Here is a 22,363-nt window from a genome sequence, read left to right as displayed (position 1 = left end):
TAATTTTTTTTTTTAAATTGGATTTTAATACCTACCGGCTAATCCTTTTCTCCTAGTCCGTAGGAGGATGCTGGGGACTCCAAAAGGACCATGGGGTATAGACGGGATCCGCAGGAGACATGGGCACACTAAAAAGACTTTGACTGGGTGTGAACTGGCTCCTCCCTCTATGCCCCTCCTCTAGACCTCAGTTATAGGAACTGTGCCCAGGGGAGACGGACATTTCGAGGAAAGAATTTTTGTTAAACTAATGGTGAGATACATACCAGCTCACACCACAAACACACCGTACAACTGGATTAGCAGAAATACCAGATAACAGTATGAACTAACAACAGCAACAAGCTGAATATAACTAATACACAACCTTTGTGTAACCGAAAACAAGTATCAATACAACTGCAAGTAACAGTCCGCACTGGGATGGGCACCCAGAATCCTCTACGGACTAGGAGAAAAGGATTTACCGGTAGGTATTAAAATCCTATTTTCTCTTACGTGCTAGAGGATGCTGGGGACTCCAAAAGGACCATGGGGTCTATACCAAAGCTCCAGACCGGGCGGGAGAGTGCGGATGACTGCAGCACCGATTGACCAAACATAAGGTCCTCATCAGCCAGGGTATCAAACTTGTAGAACTTAGCAAAAGTGTTTGAACCAGACCACGTAGCTGCTCGGCAAAGTTGAAGTGCCGAGACCCCTCGGGCAGCTGCCCAAGATGAGCCCACCATCCTGGTAGAATAGGCCTTCACTGACTTCGGCGACGGCAATCCAGCCGTAGAATGAGCGTGCTGAATCGTATTACAAATCCAGCGTGCAATAGTCTGCTTGGAAGCAGGAATTCCAATCTTGTTTGAAGCATACAGGACAAACAGAGCCTCCGTTTTCCTAACAAGAGTCGTTCTGGCGACAAAAATTTTCAAAGCTCTCACGACATCAAGAGATCTTGGCACAGTCACGGCATCCGTAGCCACAGGCACCACAATAGGTTGATTAATGTGAAAACGAAGACACCACCTTCGGCAGAAATTGTTGACGAGTCTTCAATTCCGCTCTATCCACATGAAAAATCAAATATGGGCTCTTGTGAGACAACGCCGCAAATTCTGACACTCGTCTGGCAGACGCCAACGCCAAAAGCATGACCACTTTCCAAGTGAAAAACTTTAACTCAAACTTCCGCAAAGGTTCAAACCAGTGAGACATAAGAAACTAACCACTTCAAGATCCCACGGTGCCACAAATGGAAGATGGATATGCAGCACTCCCTTCACGAAAGTCTGAACCTCAGGAAGGGCGGCCAATTCTTTTTGAAAGAAAATAGATAAAGCCGAAATCTGCACTTTGATGGAACCCAATTTCAGGCCTGCATCCACGCCTGCCTGCAAAAAATGGAGAAAACGACCCAAGTGAAATTCCTCCGCAGGAGCCGTTTTGGTTTCACACCACGACACATTTTCTCCAAATACGGTGATAATGTTTTGCCGTGACCTCCTTTCTAGCCTTAAGGAGAGTGGGGATGACTTCCCCGGGAATACCTTTACGAGCTAGGATTTGGCGTTCAACCTCCACGCCGTCAAACGTAGCCGCAGTAAGTCGGGAAACACGCATGGCCTCTGCAGTAACAGGTCCTCTCTTAGAGGAAGCGGCCAAGGATCTTCTATGAGCAATTCCTGAAGATCCGGATACCAGGCCCTCCGTGGCCAATCTGGAACGACGAGTATTGCTTGAACCCTTGTTCATCTTTTGATCCTCAGCACTTTTGGAATGAGAGGAAGTGGAGGGAACACATACCGACTGAAACACCCACGGAGTTACCAGGGCGTCCACTGCACTGGCTTGGGGGTCTCTTGACCTGGAACAATACCTCGGAAGCTTCTTGTTGAGGCGAGACGCCATCATGTCTATTTGGGGATACCCCAACACCTTGTTACTTCGGCAAACACCTCTGGATGAAGGGCCCACTCTCCTAGATGGAGATCGTATCTGCTGAGAAAGTCTGCTTCCCAGTTGTCCACGCCCGGAAGGAAAACTGCTGAAAGAGCGCTTACGTGTTGTTCTGCCCAGCGGAGAACTCTTGTGGCCTCCGCCATCGCCGCTCTGCTCTTTGTTCCGCCCTGGCGGTTTACATACGCCACCGCTGTTATGTTGTCCGACTGGTTCAGGACAGGTAGACTTTGTAGAAGGTTCTTCGCTTGCAGAAGGCCGTTGTAAATGGCTCTTAAATGTTCTGGAGTTATGTGGAGACAAGATTCCTGGCTTGACCATTTTCCCTGGAAACTTTTTCCTTGCGTGACTGCACCCCAGCCTCGGAGACTTGCATCCGTGGTCAGCAGGACCCAATCCTGGATTCCGAATCTGCGTCCCTCTAGAAGGTGAGAACTTTGCAGCCACCACAGGAGAGAAATTATGGTCCTGGAAGATAGATTTATTTTCCGGTGCATGTGCAGGTGAGACCCGGACCATTTGTTCAGCAGATCCCACTGAAACACCCGGGCATGAAACCTGCCAAACGGAATGGCTTCGTAAGCCGCAAACCATCTTCCCTAGCACTCGAGTGCATTGATGAATAGACACTCTTGCCGGTTTCAGAATCTCCTTGACCATGGTCTGGATTTCCAGATTTTTTTCCACCGGAAGAAACACTCTCCGCCGTTCCGTGTCTAGGATCATGCCCAAGAAGGGCAGCAGAGTTGTCGGAATCAACTGAGACTATAGCAAATTGAGAATCCAACCATGATGTTGCAGAACCATCAGGGAAAGTTCCACGCTTCTTAGCAACTGCTCTTTTGATCTTGCCTTTATCAGGAGATCGTCCAAGTACGAGATAATTGTGACACCCTGCTTGCGCAGGAGTACCATCATTTCCGCCATCACCTTGGTGAAGACCCTCGGGGCCGTAGAAAGCCAAAACGGCAACGTCTGAAATTGGTAATGACAATCCTGCACCACAAATCTTAGGAAGGTTTGATGAGGAGGATATATTGGGACATGTAAGTAGGCATCCTTTATGTCGACTGACGCCATAAAATCCCCCCCTTCTAATCTGGAAATCACAGCTCGAAGAGATTCCATCTTGAACTTGAAAGTTTTCAAGTATGATTTTAGGTTCAGAATCGGTCGTACCGAGCCGTCCGGCTTCGGCACGACAAAGAGGCTCGAACAGAACCCTCCCACCCGTTGGGACGGGGGAACCGGGACAATGACCCTCTGTTGACACAGCTTTTGTATCGCAGCGATTGCTACTTCTCTTTCTGGAAGAGAAGCTGGCAAGGCCGATTTGAAAAAGCGGCGGGGGGGCATCTCCTGAAACTCCAGTTTGTACCCATGGGACACTGTCTAAGACCCAAGGATCCAGGGCCGATTGAAACCAGACCTGACTGAAGATTCGGAGACGGCCCCCCACCGGCACGGACTCCCGTAGGGAAGCCCCAGCGTCATGCGGTGGATTTGGTAGAGGCGGGGGAGGACTTTTGGTCCTGGGCGCCAGACACAGCAGGTGACCTTTTTCCCCTTCCTCTACCCTTTGAGGCGAGGAAGGACGAACCCCTTCCTTTTTTGTATTTATTGGGCCGAAAGGACTGCATCAGAGAATGGGGCACCTTTTTGTATTGTGCGGGAACATAAGGAAGAAAAGATGACTTATCCGCAGTAGCGGTAGACACCAGGTCAGCAAGGCCGTCACCAAACAAGACACTACCTTTAAAAAGGAGAGCTTCCTTGGAGTCGGCATCTGCAATCCATTGATGAATCCACTGCGTCCTCCTGGCCGAGACCGCCATGGCATTGGCCCTTGATCCCAAGAGGCCAATATCCCTCGCCACATCCTTTAGGTAATCTGCAGCGTCCTTGATATAACCAAGAGTCAAAAATAAGAATTTACTTACCGATAATTCTATTTCTCGGAGTCCGTAGTGGATGCTGGGGTTCCTGAAAGGACCATGGGGAATAGCGGCTCCGCAGGAGACAGGGCACAAAAAGTAAAGCTTTACGATCAGGTGGTGTGTACTGGCTCCTCCCCCCATGACCCTCCTCCAAGCCTCAGTTAGGTACTGTGCCCGGACGAGCGTACACAATAAGGAAGGATTTATGAATCCCGGGTAAGACTCATACCAGCCACACCAATCACACCGTACAACCTGTGATCTAAACCCAGTTAACAGTATGATAACAGCGGAGCCTCTGAAAAGATGGCTCACAACAATAATAACCCGATTTTTGTAACTATGTACAAGTAATGCAGATAATCCGCACTTGGGATGGGCGCCCAGCATCCACTACGGACTCCGAGAAATAGAATTATCGGTAAGTAAATTCTTATTTTCTCTATCGTCCTAGTGGATGCTGGGGTTCCTGAAAGGACCATGGGGATTATACCAAAGCTCCCAAACGGGCGGGAGAGTGCGGATGACTCTGCAGCACCGAATGAGAGAACTCCAGGTCCTCCTTAGCCAGGGTATCAAATTTGTAGAATTTTACAAACGTGTTCTCCCCCGACCACGTAGCCGCTCGGCAGAGTTGTAATGCCGAGACCCCTCGGGCAGCCGCCCAAGAAGAACCCACCTTCCTTGTGGAGTGGGCTTTTACCGATTTTGGCTGTGGCAGGCCTGCCACAGAATGTGCAAGCTGAATCGTACCACAAATCCAGCGAGCAATAGTCTGCTTAGACGCAGGAGCGCCCAACTTGTTGGGAGCATATAGTATAAACAGCGAGTCAGATTTCCTGACTCCAGCTGTCCTTGAAATGTATATTTTTAAAGCTCTGACAACGTCCAACAACTTGGAGTCCTCCAAGTCGCTTGTAGCCGCAGGCACTACAATAGGTTGGTTCAGATGAAATGCTGACACCACCTTAGGGAGAAAATGCGGACGAGTCCGCAGTTCTGCCCTGTCCGAATGGAAAATCAGATATGGGCTTTTGTAAGATAAAGCTGCCAGTTCTGACACTCTCCTGGCCGAAGCCAGGGCTAGTAGCATGGTCACTTTCCATGTGAGATATTTCAAATCCACAGTTTTTAGTGGTTCAAACCAATGAGATTTGAGAAAGTCCAAAACAACATTGAGATCCCACGGTGCCACTGGAGGCACCACAGGGGGCTGTATATGCAGCACTCCCTTAACAAAAGTCTGGACTTCAGGAACTGAAGCCAATTCTTTTTGGAAGAAAATCGACAGGGCCGAAATTTGAACCTTAATAGATCCCAATTTGAGACCCATAGACAATCCTGATTGCAGGAAATGTAGGAATCGACCCAGTTGAAATTCCTCCGTCGGAGCACTCCGATCCTCGCACCACGCAACATATTTTCGCCAAATGCGGTGATAATGTTGCGCGGTTACTTCCTTCCTTGCTTTAATCAAAGTAGGAATGACTTCTTCCGGCATGCCTTTTTCCTTTAGGATCCGGCGTTCAACCGCCATGCCGTCAAACGCAGCCGCGGTAAGTCTTGAAACAGACAGGGACCCTGCTGAAGCAAGTCCCTTCTCAGAGGTAGAGGCCACGGATCTTCCGTGATCATCTCTTGAAGTTCCGGGTACCAAGTCCTTCTTGGCCAATCCGGAACCACTAGTATCGTTCTTACGCCTCTTTGCCGTATAATTCTCAATACTTTTGGTATGAGAGGCAGAGGAGGAAACACATACACCGACTGGTACACCCAAGGCGTTACCAGCGCGTCCACAGCTATTGCCTGCGGATCTCTTGACCTGGCGCAATACCTGTCCAGTTTTTTGTTGAGGCGAGACGCCATCATGTCCACCATTGGTCTTTCCCAACGGGTTACCAGCATGTGGAAAACTTCTGGATGAAGTCCCCACTCTCCCGGGTGAAGGTCGTGTCTGCTGAGGAAGTCTGCTTCCCAGTTGTCCACTCCCGGGATGAACACTGCTGACAGTGCTATCACATGATTCTCTGCCCAGCGAAGAATCCTTGCAGCTTCTGCCATTGCACTCCTGCTTCTTGTGCCGCCCTGTCTGTTCACATGGGCGACTGCCGTGATGTTGTCCGACTGGATCAACACCGGTTTTCCTTGAAGCAGAGGTTCTGCCTGGCTTAGAGCATTGTAGATTGCTCTTAGTTCCAGAATGTTTATGTGAAGAGACGTTTCCAGGCTCGACCACACGCCCTGGAAGTTTCTTCCTTGTGTGACTGCTCCCCAGCCTCTCAGGCTGGCGTCCGTGGTCACCAGGATCCAATCCTGTATGCCGAATCTGCGGCCCTCCAATAGATGAGCACTCTGCAACCACCACAGAAGAGATACCCTTGTCCTTGGAGACAGGGTTATCCGCTGGTGCATCTGAAGATGCGACCCTGACCATTTGTCCAACAGATCCCTCTGGAAAATTCTTGCGTGGAATCTGCCGAATGGAATTGCTTCGTAAGAAGCCACCATTTTTCCCAGGACTCTTGTGCATTGATGTACAGACACCTTTCCTGGTTTTAGGAGGTTCCTGACAAGCTCAGATAACTCCTTGGCTTTTTCCTCCGGGAGAAAAACCTTTTTCTGAACCGTGTCCAGAATCATCCCTAGGAACAGCAGACGTGTTGTCGGAATTAACTGGGATTTTGGAATATTCAGAATCCACCCGTGCTGTTTTAGCACTTCTTGAGACAGTGCTAATCCCATCTCTAGCTGTTCTCTGGACCTTGCCCTTATTAGGAGATCGTCCAAGTATGGGATAATTAATACGCCTTTTCTTCGAAGAAGAATCATCATCTCGGCCATTACCTTGGTAAAGACCCGAGGTGCCGTGGACAATCCGAACGGCAGCGTCTGAAACTGATAGTGACAGTTCTGTACGACGAACCTGAGGTACCCCTGGTGTGAGGGGTAAATTGGAACGTGGAGATACGCATCCTTGATGTCCAAGGATACCATAAAGTCCCCTTCTTCCAGGTTCGCTATCACTGCTCTGAGTGACTCCATCTTGAACTTGAACTTCTTTATGTACAGGTTCAAGGATTTCAGGATTTAGAATAGGTCTTACCGAGCCATCCGGCTTCGGTACCACAAATAGAGTGGAATAATACCCCTTTCCTTGTTGTAAAAGGGGTACCTTGACTATCACCTGCTGAGAGTACAGCTTGTGAATGGCTTCCAAGACCGTCACCCTGTCGGAGGGGGACGTTGGTAAAGCAGACTTCAGGAAACGGCGAGGTGGATCCGTCTCTAGTTCCAACCTGTACCCCTGAGATATTATCTGCAGGATCCAGGGATCTACCTGCGAGTGAGCCCACTGCGCGCTGAAATTCTTGAGACGACCCCCCACCGCCCCCGAGTCCGCTTGAGAAGCCCCAGCGTCATGCTGAGGCTTTTGTAGAAGCGGGGGAGGGCTTCTGTTCCTGGGAAGGAGCTGCCTGTTGCTGTCTCTTCCCCCTTCCTCTGCCTCGTGGCAGATATGAATATCCCTTTGCTCTCTTGTTTTTAAAGGAACGAAAGGGCTGCGGTTGAAAAGTCGGTGTCTTTTTCTGTTGGGGAGTGACTTGAGGTAAAAAGGTGGATTTCCCGGCTGTAGCCGTGGCCACCAAATCCGATAGACCGACACCAAATAACTCCTCCCCTTTATACGGCAAAACTTCCATATGCCGTTTTGAGTCCGCATCGCCTGACCACTGTCGCGTCCATAAACTTCTTCTGGCCGAAATGGACATAGCACTTACCCGTGATGCCAGTGTGCAGATATCCCTCTGTGCATCACGCATATAAAGAAATGCATCCTTTATTTGCTCTAAAGACAGTAAAACATTGTCCCTATCCAGGGTATCAATATTTTCAATCAGGGACTCTGACCAAGCTACCCCAGCACTGCACATCCAGGCTGTCGCTATAGCTGGTCGTAGTATAACACCTGTATGTGTGTATATACTTTTTTGGATATTTTCCATCCTCCTATCTGCTGGATCTTTAAGTGCGGCCGTCTCAGGAGAGGGTAACGCCACTTGTTTTGATAAGCGTGTGAGCGCCTTGTCCACCCTAGGAGGTGTTTCCCAGCGCGCCCTAACCTCTGGCGGGAAAGGGTATAAAGCCAATAACTTCTTTGAAATTAGCATTTTTTTATCGGGGGCAACCCACGCTTCATCACACACCTCATTTAATTCATCTGATTCAGGAAAAACTATAGGTAGTTTTTTCACACCCCACATGATACCCTGTTTTGTGGTACCTGTAGTATCAGCAATATGTAACGCCTCCTTCATTGCCAAAATCATATAACGTGTGGCCCTACTAGAAAATACGGTTGATTCGTCACCGTCGCCACTGGAATCAGTGCCTGTGTCTGGGTCTGTGTCGACCGACTGAGGCAAAGGGCGTTTTACAGCCCCTGACGGTGTTTGAGGCGCCTGGACAGGCACTAATTGATTGTCCGGCCGTCTCATGTCGTCAAACGACTGCTTTAGCGTGTTGACACTATCCCGTAATTCCATAAATAAAGGCATCCATTCTGGTGTCGACCCCCTAGGAGGTGACATCCCCATATTTGGCAATTGCTCCACCTCCACACCAATATCGTCCTCATACATGTCGACACACACGTACCGACACACAGCAGACACACAGGGAATGCTCTTAACGAAGACAGGACCCCACTAGCCCTTTGGGGAGACAGAGGGAGAGTTTGCCAGCACACACCAAAAGCGCTATATATGACAGGGATAGCCTTATAATAAGTGCTCCCTGTATAGCTGCTTTAATAATATAGTTTTGCCACAATTTTGCCCCCCCTCTCTTGTTTTACCCTGTTTCTGTAGTGCAGTGCAGGGGAGAGCCTGGGAGCCTTCCTGACCAGCGGAGCTGTGTGAGGAAAATGGCGCTGTGTGCTGAGGAGATAGGCCCCGCCCCTTTTTCGGCGGGCTCGTCTCCCGCTCTTTAGTGGATTCTGGCAGGGGTTAAATATCTCCATATAGCCCCCGGAGGCTATATGTGAGGTATTTTTAGCCAAAAAAGGTTTTCATTTGCCTCCCAGGGCGCCCCCCTCCCAGCGCCCTGCACCCTCAGTGACTGCCGTGTGAAGTGTGCTGAGAGGAAAATGGCGCACAGCTGCAGTGCTGTGCGCTACCTTAAGAAGACTGAGGAGTCTTCTGCCGCCGATTCTGGACCTCTTCTCGTTTCAGCATCTGCAAGGGGGCCGGCGGCGAGGCTCCGGTGACCATCCAGGCTGTACCTGTGATCGTCCCTCTGGAGCTAATGTCCAGTAGCCAAGAAGCCAATCCATCCTGCACGCAGGTGAGTTCACTTCTTCTCCCCTAAGTCCCTCGTTGCAGTGATCCTGTTGCCAGCAGGACTCACTGTAAAATAAAAAACCTAAGCTAAACTTTTCTAAGCAGCTCTTTAGGAGAGCCACCTAGATTGCACCCTTCTCGGCCGGGCACAAAAATCTAACAGAGGCTTGGAGGAGGGTCATGGGGGGAGGAGCCAGTACACACCACCTGATCGTAAAGCTTTACTTTTTGTGCCCTGTCTCCTGCGGAGCCGCTATTCCCCATGGTCCTTTCAGGAACCCCAGCATCCACTAGGACGATAGAGAAAGAATGTTATCCTTATCAAGGGTATCCATACCAGAAGCTAAATTATCAGCCCACTTAGCAATAGCACTACTCACCCACGCCACGATCCGCCGGATCCTTGAGGGCAGCCGTGTCCGGAGACGGAAGCGCCACCTTCTTGGACAGTCGGGACAGAGCCTTGTCCACGTTGGGTGACGACTCCCATTTCTCCCTGTCGTCAAAGGGGAAAGGATATGCCATAAAAAATCTCTTGGGAATCTGCCACCTTTTGTCAGGCGACTCCCAAGCCTTTTCACAAAGAGCGTTCAGTTCATGAGAAGGGTGAAACTTCACCTCAGGCTTTTTCCCTTTAAATAAACAAACCCTTGTATCTGTAACCGGGGGTTCCTCAGAAATATGTAAAACATCTTTACATCCGAAGGTGGTTAAGAGTATTCAGTACATGATTGTGGCTATTAAAGTGGACTCATTGAAGTAGACACTGGAATCAGAGTCTGTGTCGGTATCTGCCATCTGGGTAAATTAACGTTTTTGTGACCATGAGGGGGTCTGCACCTGAGACAAAGCGTCCTCCGTGGATTTTCTCCATGTTTGAGTCTGAGAATCAGATTTATCCAGCCTCTTAGACAATAATGCCACGTTTGCATTCAAGGTACTCAACATATTAACCCAATCAGCAGTCGGCTGTGCCGACAGAGTCATTCCCAAATCTTTCTCCGTGCCCCCAGTAACTTCCTCCGGGGAGGAACACTCAGCCTCAGACATGTCGACACGCAATACCGACACACCCACACCGGCCAAATAGGGGACAGACCCACAGGGAAGCCTGTAGAGAGAACACAGAGGGAGTATGCCAGCTCACACCCCAGCGCTCATATACCACTAAAGAAATAATATATGATGGCTGCGCTGTAACTTACACATATATAGCACCAAATTGCATGTGCCCCCCCGTTTTGCTCCCCAGATACTTGTAAGGAGAGTGGAGGTCCGGGCCAGCGTCTCTGCAGCAGTCTGTGAAGAGATAAAATGGCGCTGGTAAGCTGTGTGGCTAAGCCCCGCCCCTTCCCGGCGCGCTGTAGTCCCGCTTAAATTTCAAATTTTTTATACTGGCGGGGGTATCGTACACGGTGCCCGGGCACCGAATATGCCTCTTCTGCCAGTGAAAAAGCCCCTCAGTAAATTGCTACCCAGGTCGCTCCCCCCCTAGCACCCTGCACCCTTTAAGTGCCGTTGGTGTGTGGGAGCATGGAGCGCAGCGCGACCGTTGCGCTGTACCTCCGTTACTGAAGTCTTCTGCCGTCACTGAAGTCTTCTGTTCTTCTAATACTCACCCGGCTTCTTACTTCTGGCTTCTGTGAGGGGGGTGACGGCGCGGCTCCGGGAACAAGCAGCTAGGCGCACCAAGTGATCGAACCCTCTGGAGCTAATGGTGTCCAGTAGCCTAAGAAGAAGAGCGCTTAACTAAGAAGTAGGTCTGACTTCTCTCCTCTCAGTCCCACGAAGCAGGGAGCCTGTAGCCAGCAGGCCTCCCTGAAAATAAAAAAGCCTAACATAGTCTTTCCAGAGAAACTCAGTAGAGCTCCCCTAGTGTGTGTCCAGTCACTCCTGGGCACAGAATCTAACCGAGATCTGGAGGAGGGGCATAGAGGGAGGAGCCAGTTCACACCCATTCAAAGTCTTTTTAGTGTGCCCATGTCTCCTGCAGATCCCGTCTATACCCCATGGTCCTTTTGGAGTCCCCAACATCCTCTAGGACATAAGAGAAATAGGATTTTAATTACCTACCGGTAAATCCTTTTCTCGTAGTCCGCAGAGGATGCTGGGGTCCACATTAGTACCATGGGGTATAGAAGGGTCCACTAGGAGCCACTGGCACTTTAAGAGTTTGAGAGTGTGGGCTGGCTCCTCCTTCTATGCCCCTCCTACCAAACTCAGTCTAGAAACTGTGCCCGAGGAGACGGACAACTTCGAGAGAAAGATTTTACACAGTTAGTGGAGAGTTTCACACCAGCTCATACATACAAGGCAAACCAAGCTAACTAGCTCGAAACATCATCAACGGCTGAACAATATTACTTAACCAAGTAACAAAACAGTACTAAACCAAGAACTAAGCAGTACTGAACAAAAGTAACCACTGCAGGATCACAAAGCGCTGGGCGGGCGCCCAGCATACTCTACGGACTACGAGAAGGATTTACCGGTAGGTGATTAAAATCCTATTTTGTCTTACGTCCTAGAGCAGGCATTCCCAACCACGGTCCTCAAGGCACACCAACAGTGCAGGTTTTAGTGATATCCAGGCTGCAGTACAGATGGTTAGATCAAAATAACTGAGCTACTAATTAAGTCACCTGTGCTGAAGCCTGGATATTGCTAAAACCCTGCACTGTTGGTGTGCCTTGAGGACCGTGGTTGGGAAAGCCTGTCCTAGAGGATGCTGGGCTCCACATTAGTACCATGGGGATGTACCAAGGCTCCCAGAATGGGAGGGATAGCGCGGAGGTTCCTGCAGAACTGATTGACCAAACTTCAGGTCCCCAGCAGGCAAGGTATCGAACCTGTTGAACTTTGCAAACGCGTTCGACCCTGACCAAGTAGCCGCTCGGCAAAGCTGTAAAGCTGAGACACCCGGGGGAAGACACCCAGGAAGAACTCAGCTTACGAGTAGAGTGGGCCTTAACAGACATAAGACACAGCAATCTTGCCGTAGACTACGCATGCTGGATAGTGAACCTGATCCAGCGAGAGATAGTCTGCTTAGAAGCAGGACCCCCAAATTTCTTGGGATCATACAGGACAAACAGCGAGTCCGATTTTCTGTGACGAGTAGTCCTCTTCACATAGATTTTTCAGAGCACTTACAACATCCAAGGACTTTGATGGAATTGAGGAGTCAGTAGCAACTGGCACCACAATAGGTTGGTTGATCTGAAATGCTGACACAACCTTCGGAAGGAACTGCTGACATGCCCGGAGCTCAGCTCTATCTTCATGGAAGAACAAGTAGGGGCTCTTACAAGACAAAGCCCCCAGCTCCAACACACGTCTAGCAGAAAATAAGGCCAACAAAGTGACAGCCTTCCATGTGAGAAACTTGACCTCAACCTCCTGTAGAGGCTCGAACCAATCAGATTGGAGAAATTGCAGCACCACGTAAAGATCCCATGGTGCCGTAGGCGGCTTAAAGGGAGGCTGGATGTGCAGAACCCCTTTCAAAAAGGTCTGAACCTCAGGGAGGGAAGCCAACTGTTTCTATAAGAAAATGGATAGGGCCAAAATCTAGACCTTTACGGATCCCAACCTGAGGCCCATATCCACAACTGCTTGCAGGAAGAGGAGAAACCGTCCCTGTTGAAACTCCACCGTAGGAAACTTCGTGGACTCCCACCGAGATACATATTGTTCCCAAATACGATGGTAATAATTAGACGTTACACCTTTCCTAGCCTGTATCAGGGTAGGAATAACCTTGTTCGGAATGCCCTTCTGAGTTAATATCCCGAAGAGGAAGAGGCCTCGGCTCTTCTAGCAGTAGATCCAAAAGATCCGCGCACCAAGCCCTTCTTCTTGGCCAGTCCGGAGCAATGAGGATCACCTGAACTTCTTTTCTCCTTATGAGTTTTTGAACTCTTGGAATGAGTGGAACTGGATGAAACATGTACACCGACTGAAACACCCACGGAGTCACTAGGGCGTCCACCGCCACAGCTTGCAGGTCCCTCGACCTGGAACAATACCGCCGAAGCTTCTTGTTGAGACGAGAGGCCATCATGCCTATTTGAGGTACACCCCAAAGATCTGTTACCTCCGTGAACACCTCCGGATGGAGTCCCCACTCTCCTGGATGGAGACCGTGTCTGCTGAGGAAGTCCGCTTCTCAGTTGTCTACTCCTCGAATGAAGATTGCAGACAGCGCCAACGCGTTTTTTCTGCCCAGATGATGACTCTTGTTACCTCTGACATTGCAGCTCTGCTCTTCGTTCCGCCCTGTCGGTTAATGTAAGCCACAGTCGTTACATTGTCCGACTGCACTTGAATGGCTCGATCTCGCAGAAGATGGGCCGCTTGGAAAAGACCGTTGTAGACGGCTCTTAGTCCCGAATGTTTATTGGTAGGCTGGATTCCAGGCTTGACCACCTTCCTTGGAAGGTTTCCCCCTGAGTGACTGCGCCCCAGCCCTGGAGACTTGCATCCGTGGTTAGAAGGATCCAGTCCTGAATCCCGAACCTGCGGCCCTCCAGAAGGTGAGGTAGTTGTAGCCACCAGAGGAGTGAAATCCTGGCTTTTGGCAACAGACATATTCTCTAGTGCATGTGTAGATGAGATCCCGACCACTTGTCCTGATCCAGTTGGAAAGTCCGAGCATGAAACCTTCCGTACTGTAGAGCCTCGTAAGAGGCCACTATATTACCCAGAAGGCAAATACACTGATGAACCGAAACCCTGGCTGGCTTCAGGACATCCTGGACCATTGTTTTTATCACCAACGCTTTCTCCTCCGGAAGAAACACCCTCTGTACTTCCGTGTCGAGGATCATTCCAAGAAAAGACAGCCTAGTCGGCTCCAAATGTGATTTTGGAAAAAAATCAGGATCCAACAGTGTTCCCTGAGCAGATGAGTCGTTTATCAGCAGATCGTCCAGATATGGGATTATGTTCACCCCCTGTTTGCGGAGGAGGAGAGCCATCATCTTTGCCATCACCTTGGTGAACACCCTAGGTGCTGTGGAGAGGTCGAATGGTAGTACCTGGAATTGATATTGACTGTCCAACAGCGCAAATCTGAGATAAGCCTGGTGAGGCGGCCAAATCGGAATGTGGAGGTACGCATCCTTGATATCCAGTGATACCAGAAACTCTCCCACCTCCAGACATGAAATCACTGCTCTGAGAGACTCCCTTTTGAATCTGAACACCCTCAGTTAAGGGTTCAACGATTTCAAGTTCAAAATTGGTCTGACCGAAAAACCGGTTTCGGTACCATGAAAAGGTTTGAAAAATAACCCTTGTTTTGCATATGAGGTGGAACTGGGACAAAGACCTGTGATTTTCCAATTTTAGGATGGCTTCCTGTAGGATAACCCTGTCTGTCAGCAAAGCTAGCAAGCCTGATTTGAAGAATCGGTGAGGCAGGAGTTTTGAAATTCCAGTCGGTACCCCTGGGACACAATATCCTATACCCAGGGATCCAGGCTGGATGACACCCAGACGTGGCTGAAACGTCTGAGTCTTGCACCCACCAGCCCGTCCTCCAGGCTGAGGTCCACCGTCATGCTGAGGATCTTGAGGAACCAGAAGCAGGTCTCTGGTCCTGGGAGCCTGCGGGTGCAGGCTTTTATGGATTTTGCCCGGCCACCTCTAAAGAAAGTGGTAGAAGGCTTGGGCTCTTTTGTCTTAGCAGTCCGAAAGGACTGCTGCACAGCTGAAGAAAACGGTTTCTTCGTAGAATGAGTAGCAGAGGGAAGGAAAGGTGACATACCCGCGGTTGCCGTGGAAATCCACGTATCCAACGCTTCCCCAAACAGAGCCTGACCTGTGTAGGGTAGGTTCTCCACACTTCTCCTGGATTCCGCGTATGCAGACCATTGGTGTAGCCAAAGTCCCCTGCGAGCTGAGACCGACATGGAGGATATCCATGCAGTCAGCGTACCCAGGTCTTTCATGGATTCCACCATGAACCCCGCAGAATCCCGTATGTTACGTAAAAACAATTCAATGTCACTTCTATCCATTACATCCAAATCCTCTAGTAATCTGCCTGACCACTTTACTATGTTATTTAGAAATCCATGCATAGGCAATAGTGGGCCTTAAGGCTACTCTTGAAGCAGTGTATATGGATTTAGGCGTAGTGTCAATCTGACGATCAGCTGGTTCTTTCAATGCGGTAGAACCAGGGACAGGTAAAACCACCTTTTTAGACAGTCTGGAGACAGGGGCGTCAACAATTGGTGGGGTTTCCCATTGTTTCCTATCTTCCTCAGGAAAGGGAAAAGCAGCCAGAACTCTTTGGGATCTGGAATTTTTTCTCCGGGTTTTCCCAGGATTTTTCAAATATAGCGTTTAATTCTTTAGATGCGGGAAAGGTTAGCAGGGCTTTCTTATTATCAGTGAAGTAAGCCTCCTCAGGTGTAGTGTCATTAATGTTTAACACATCTCTAATGGCCTCAATCATGAGCTGCACCCCCTTTGCAAGGGATGCCGCCCCCCTCTGCATGTCCCCATCACCGTCTGTAGTATCAGAATCGGTATCCGTGTCATCTTGCATAAATTTGGGCAAGTGCACGTTTCTGTGGGAACATGCTAGGGGATTTGCAGGAATAGGGACAGAGCCTGACCAAACTGCCATAGACTTCTTCAACACCTGAGTTTCAGTCTCAGTATTACCCTAGTAGAGATCTGAGAGATCATTCTTTTGATAGAAGTTAACCACTCAGGTTCAACAACAGGGATCGGAGACAAAGCATTACAATCCTGTGTACATGGAATGGATCCCTCCTGAGAGGAAACATCTTCTGCAGCATATGACACAGAGACCCTAGACATGGCTATGTGAGATAGTAAACACACAGGGAAATGTCAGACAGTTTCCCCCCCACCCCCAGTATGCCATAGAGAAATACAGAGATTGGAGCCAACCCACACACAGCGCTTTTCAAGGTAGAACTAATGAAACTACCAGCGCTGTCTGTGTACCTTAATAGACTACACATATTTTACACAGCCTCCCTCTCCCTTCCTCAACCCTCTGGTACCGTACAAGATAGCTGGAGTTGACTTGGAGGGACAGCTGTCCCTGTCAGCGCTTCTGCAGGCAGGAAAATGGCGCTGAACGCTGCTGGGTCCGCTCTGAGAAGCTCCGCCCCCTTTCATGGCGCTGCTTCCCGCTCTCCTGTAGTTTATACTGGCCTGAGGAATTGTGCTGGCAGCGATCTTGGGACCCTGACAGGCTTGCTGGACAGTGTAGGGTGTAGGCGCTAACTCAGGGCGTCCCTCACAGCGTCGCACCATGTATTGCTGAGTCACGGAGCGCAGGTAGTACTGCGCTCCCTACCCTGTTGCCGCCATCTTCACACCGGCACCCCGCTTGCCAGGGGGGCCGGTGACTAACTCGCCACTGAAGTTTTCCCCTAAAGGGGTGGCGGCATGCTGCTTGGGTGAGCGATCCCCTGACTCGGCAAACTTTCAATCCCCTCAGGAGCTCACTGTCCTGTTAGCGGAGATAGTGGCTCAGACCCCTCAGGGCGGATACTACTCCCTCGAAGCAGGAAGGCTGTTGCCAGCAGCCTCCCTGTGCCTAAACACAAAAAAAAAAAAATCACACCACTAAAAGAACTCTTATGGCAGGCATTCCCAACCGCGGTCCTCAAGGCACACCAACAGTGCAGGTTTTAGTGATATCCAGGCTTCAGCACAGATGGTTAAATCAAAATAACTGAGCTACTAATTAAGTCACCTGTGTTCAAGCCTGGATATCACTAAAACCAGGACTGTTAGTGTGCTTTGAGGACCGCGGTTGGGAAACACGGTCTTATGGAGCTCCCCTGGCTGTGACCGGCTCCTCCGGGCATATTATTTAAACCGAGTCTGGTAGGAGGGGCATAGAGGGAAGAGCCAGCCCACACTCTCAAACTCTTAAAGTGCCAGTGGCTTCTAGTGGACCAGTCTATACCCCATGGTACTAATGTGGATCCCAGCATCCTCTAAGACGAAAGAGAAAATATATTTATACAGTTATTAGTTTGTTTATTTTAACAGATTTACACTCCTAGAAGAAGAGCATCCCAGCTATCAATTATTGCTGGATGGGAGGGAGGTAGGGCTGCTGCGGAACAGTCAACCCTGGGTTGCAGCCTGCAGCAGAGAGAGAGAAGGGAAATTGCAGCTTTCCTGATGCACCCTGAGCTTGTGCTGCTGGAAGTCTGTCAGCCTTCCTGCAGCCATGGACATGTTATCCTTTTAGGATTGTCCCTCTTATGTATAGGAGCAGCTTTTGAGAGTTTGCCATAGGGCCAGCCGGCTGAGCAGAGCCAAGCAACTGCTGAAGGATTAGCTTCCAGCAACTGCTAGCAGGCTCATCTGACACAACAGAATCAAATGTGACTGTCAGGAAAAGCGCAGCCTGGTGTGGTTTACATGAGATGCAATCATGCCAGGCAAGTGGTTAATAAAAAAATAAAAAAGGTATGCAACACCTATGTCAAAACTCCTTGCAAATCTTCCATGGATACCAATTTTGGGTAATTGGTTGAATGAGTGACTAAGGGGCAGTTACAATTTCACACAGTTGGCATTGGATAACATTTTTACTTCAAAAAATAAAAGTTAAACCTTTTAAATATACGTTATGGCAAGAGCTTACCATTGACAACGGTATTTCTCCTAAATCCACAGGATAACATTGGGATATGATGAAGCGACAGCAGATTGCACCAAACGGTCAAAGCTTTTCGGCCTCCCAGCATGCAACGGGCCCGTCCATATATCCCCGCCTCCTGGCTCAGGCAAATCAGTTGTATTCCCAAAGCTCAAGGCAGGAGCATCATAGATGGCCCTAATCAGGCTTGAAGAACACACGTACACATCCTTCCGTACAAGGAGGAAGAGGTTAGTGTGTAAAAGGATCCTCAAATCAGGTGCGTCAGGGTGGGATCCCTGTGGAACCTGTGGACTTAGGGAGAAATACCATCAACGGTAAGTTCTTACCATAACGTATATTTCTCTGGCAGGGTCCACAGGTTGTCCACAAGATAACATTGGGATTTCCCAAAGCAATTTAGTGGAGGAAACGTTCCTGATTGGACAGGAGAATCCTTCTCCCGAATTCAGCGTCATAAGAGGCAAAGGTATCCATGGCATAATGTCTAATGAATGTGTTAATCGAAGACCATGTGGCTGCCTTACATATCTGTTCTGCTGAAGCAACATGTTGTGCTGTCCATGAAGGACCTACCTTACGAGTAGAGTGAGCAGAGACATTAACCAGAACAGGGAGATCAGCTTGAGAATATGCTTTTGAAATAGTCATCTAAAGCCACCTTGCCAGTGTCTGCTTATCAGCAGGTCATCCTCTCTTGTGAAATCCATAGAGAATGAAGAGAGAATCTGTCTTTCTGATGGCACTGGTACGATCCACGTATATCTTTAAGGCACGGACCACGTCCAGCAATGCATCTCCCGCAGAAAGTCCCGGTACCTGGAAAGCTGGGACTACAATTTCTTCATTACGGTAGAATTTAGACACCACCTTGGGAAGATACCCAGATCTAGTTCTGGGAACTGCTTTATCTGGAATAAAAAAAAAAAAAAAAAAAATCAGAAATGGGGCACGACATGACAATGCCCCTAAATCTGATACTCTTCTAGCTGACGCCATGGCCAGTAGAAAGAGAACTTTAGCGGTCAACCATTTAAGATCCACTTTATTAAATGGTTCAAATGGGTCAACTTGAAGGGTCTTTAGGACTAAATTTAAGTCCCAAGGCACTGTAGGAGGAACAAAAGGAGGCTGAATGCGCAGCATTCCCTGGAAAAATGTGCGCATATTCTGTAAGTTGGCAATTTTCTTTTGGAACCAGTCAATGCTGACACTTGCACTCTCAAGGAAGCCACCTTCAAACCTTTATCCATTCCTGCCTGAAGGAATGCTAATACCCTGGAAACTCTGAAAGACTTAGTGTCCATTTTCCGTTCAGTGAACCAATGAATATAGATTTGCCATATTCGGTGATAAATGCGAGTTGAAGGAGGTTTCCTTGCTCTGAGCATTGTTTGAAGAAGAAAAAAAAGTTTTCTTAACCCACGTTATTGTCTGTTGCTGATGACAGAGGAGCAATTCCTGCGACTGTGCCAGGATTAAAAGATTGTCGAAGTATAGAAAAATCCTTATCCCCTGCTGGCAGAGATAAGCTGCCATTACCACCATAATCTTGGTAAACACTCTGGGGGCTGTGGCTAACCCAAAAGGTAGGGCCTGGAACTGAAAATGCTGTTGGAGGATAGCGAACCTGAGATAGCACTGATGGGACAGTGCTACATGAACATCTAGGTAAGCATCCTGGAAATCCAGGGATGCCATATAATCCCCTGGCTCCTTGGCCAAAATGATGGAACGTGAAGTCTCCATATGAAACCGAGGTATCCAAATGTACTTTCAATACGGAACTTGGACACTCTCACAAACTTGTTCAGCACTTTGAGATTGAGAATGGGCCCATTGGTTTCTGAAATAGAAACAGGTTGGAGTAAAAACTCTGTCCTCATTGTGCAGGAGGAACTGGAATGACTACTCCTGACTGAATCAATTTCTGAACTGCCTCTTTTAAAGCACTGGCCTTCGTCTCTACACGAGATGGGCTCGTACAAAAAAAAACCTTCGAGGAGTGTGCTTCTTGAAGGCAAAAGCATAACCCAGAGATACCGCTTCCTGCACCCAGGCATCTGTTGTAGACTGCTGCCAGATCTGTGCAAACTGAAGAAGTCTGCCCCCCACTCTGGGATCCCCCAGGTGGAGTCCCGCACCATCAGGCTGATGGCTTATTATCCGTTTTACCAACCGTTCCTCTGGTAGCCCAACGTTTTTTAGTCTTACCAGACTTGTTGTATCGGGACTGCCTGCCATCACGTTTTCCTTTAGCTTTTCTTTGAGACCGAAAGGGCCGAAAAGCTGGAACTTTAGGTTGGAAATTGTATGTGGAAGGAAACTTGACCTTTTGGAGTCTGCTTCTGACTCCAGAATATCTGTTAATTCTTTACCAAAAAGAATATCTCCAGAAAAAGGCAAAGATTCCAAAACATTCTTAGATTCTGAATAAGCTTTCCACGTACATAGCCAAACTGCTGTGCGAGCAGCTATTATTGAAGCTGATGCCCTGGAGGCAATAGTACCCATATCCAATGCTGCTTCTTCCAAGAACATTGCAGCCTGTTTTATATGTGCTATATTGGATTTTTGCTCTCTTGATGCTATTGAAAAATCCCCCTCCAATGCATCAGCCCAGACAGCCATTGCCTTTGCTATCCAAGCTGAAGCCATGGCTGGCCTTATGACTGCCCCAGACAGGGAAAAAATTGTTTTAAAAAACCATCCATCCACACTATCCGTGACATAATTTAATGATGTTGAAGGCAAAGGTAATGTACATTTTCGCACTAATCGAATCACATGCATATCTACTTTAGGAGCCACCACCCTTTTTAAACAATCCCCAGCTAGAAGTGGATAATTGGAATGCCATTTCTTATGATGTTTAAGCACAGGTGCCTTTGTGTTTAACACAGGCTCTGCTGAATCCTCTAAGGATTGAATGGCTTTCATGGATTTAATTAACTCAGCTATATCCACTGAGCTGAGATCTTCCTCCTCCTCTTCGTATGCCAAAGTAGAATTTATTGAGCTTTCATCCTCCGATGAATCCTCATCTGAAATACATTGGGGCAAAAAAAGTATTTGGGCAGCCACCGATTGTGCAAGTTGACCCACTTAAAAAGTTGAGAGGTCTGTAATTTCCATCATAGGTACACTTTAATTGTAAGAGACAGAATATGAAAAGAAAAAAACAAAACAAAAGGAAATCACATTGTATGATTTTGAACAATTTACTTGTATATTCTTGTGGAAAATAAATATTTGGACACCTACCAAGCTGCAAGATTTCTGTCTCTCACAGACCTGTTACTTCTTCTTTAAGAAGTCTCTTCTATCCACCACTCGTTACCTGTATTAATGGCACCTGTTTGAACTGGTTATCTGTATAAAAGAGACACCTGTCCACACCCTCAGTCAGACTGCTACCTCTCCACCATGGCCAAGACCAGAGAGCTGTCTAAGGACACCAGGGACAAAATTGTAGAGCTGCACAAGGCTGGGATAAGCTACTCGACAATAGGCAAGCACCTTGGTGAGAAGAGATCAACTGTTAGCGCAAAAATAAAAAAAATGGAAGAAATACAAAGATCACTGACAATCTCCCTTGACCTGGGGCTCCATGCAAGATCACACCTCGTGGGGTATCAATGATCTTGAGAACGGTGAGGAATCAACCCAGAACTACACGGGGGATGAACTGGTCAATGACCTCAAGAGAGCTGGGACTACTGTCACCATTAGTAACACACCAAGTCGTTATGGATTGAAATCCTGCAGCACCCGAAAGGTCCCCCTGCTTAAGCCAGCACATGTCCAGGCCCGTCTAATGTTTGCCAGTGACCATCTGGATGATCCAGAGGAAGATTAGTAGAATGTAATGTGGTCAGATGAGAGCAAAATCAAACTTCTTGGTATAAACTCCACTCGCAGTGTTTGGAGGGAGAAGAATGATGAATGGTATCCCAAGATCACCATACCCACTGTGAAGCATGGGAATGGAAACATCATGCTTTGGGTCTGCTTTTCTGCAAAGGGGACAGGACGACTGATCCGTATTAAGGAGAAAATGAATGGGGCCATGTATCGTGAGATTTTGGCCAAAAACCTCCTTCCCTCAGTAAGAGCATTGAAGATGGAATGTGGCTGGGTCTTCCAGCATGACAATGACCCCAAACACACCGCCCGGGCAACTAAGGAGTATCTCCGTAAGAAGCATTTCAAGGTCCTGGAGTGGCCTAGCCAGTCTCCAGACCTCAACCCAATAGAAAATCTGTGGAGGGAGCTGAAAGTCCGTGTTGCCCGGCGACAGCCCCAAAACATGACAGATCTAGAGAAGATCTGCATGGAAGAGTGGGTCAAAATACCTGCTACAGTGTGTGCAAACCTGGTCAAGAACTACAGGAAATGTTTGACCTCTGTAATTGCCAGCTGAGGCTATTTTACAAAGTATTGAGATAAACTTTATGATTGTCCAAATATTTATT

At 48.4% G+C, this 22,363-nt stretch overlaps 1 protein-coding gene across 1 annotated transcript in view; it reads right to left on the bottom strand.

Annotated features, from left to right (window-relative positions):
- The window catches only part of NUFIP1 (nuclear FMR1 interacting protein 1), a 211,357-nt gene that overhangs the window by 133,278 nt on the left and 55,716 nt on the right, over positions 1 to 22,363 (bottom strand). The gene's annotated exons all lie outside the window — the stretch shown is intronic.

This window comes from Pseudophryne corroboree, chromosome 2, assembly GCF_028390025.1.
Source record: "Pseudophryne corroboree isolate aPseCor3 chromosome 2, aPseCor3.hap2, whole genome shotgun sequence".
In the NCBI taxonomy this organism is placed as follows: domain Eukaryota; kingdom Metazoa; phylum Chordata; class Amphibia; order Anura; family Myobatrachidae; genus Pseudophryne; species Pseudophryne corroboree.
Note: the sequence above shows the minus strand (reverse complement) of the source record. Positions and strands in the feature narration are given on the sequence as shown.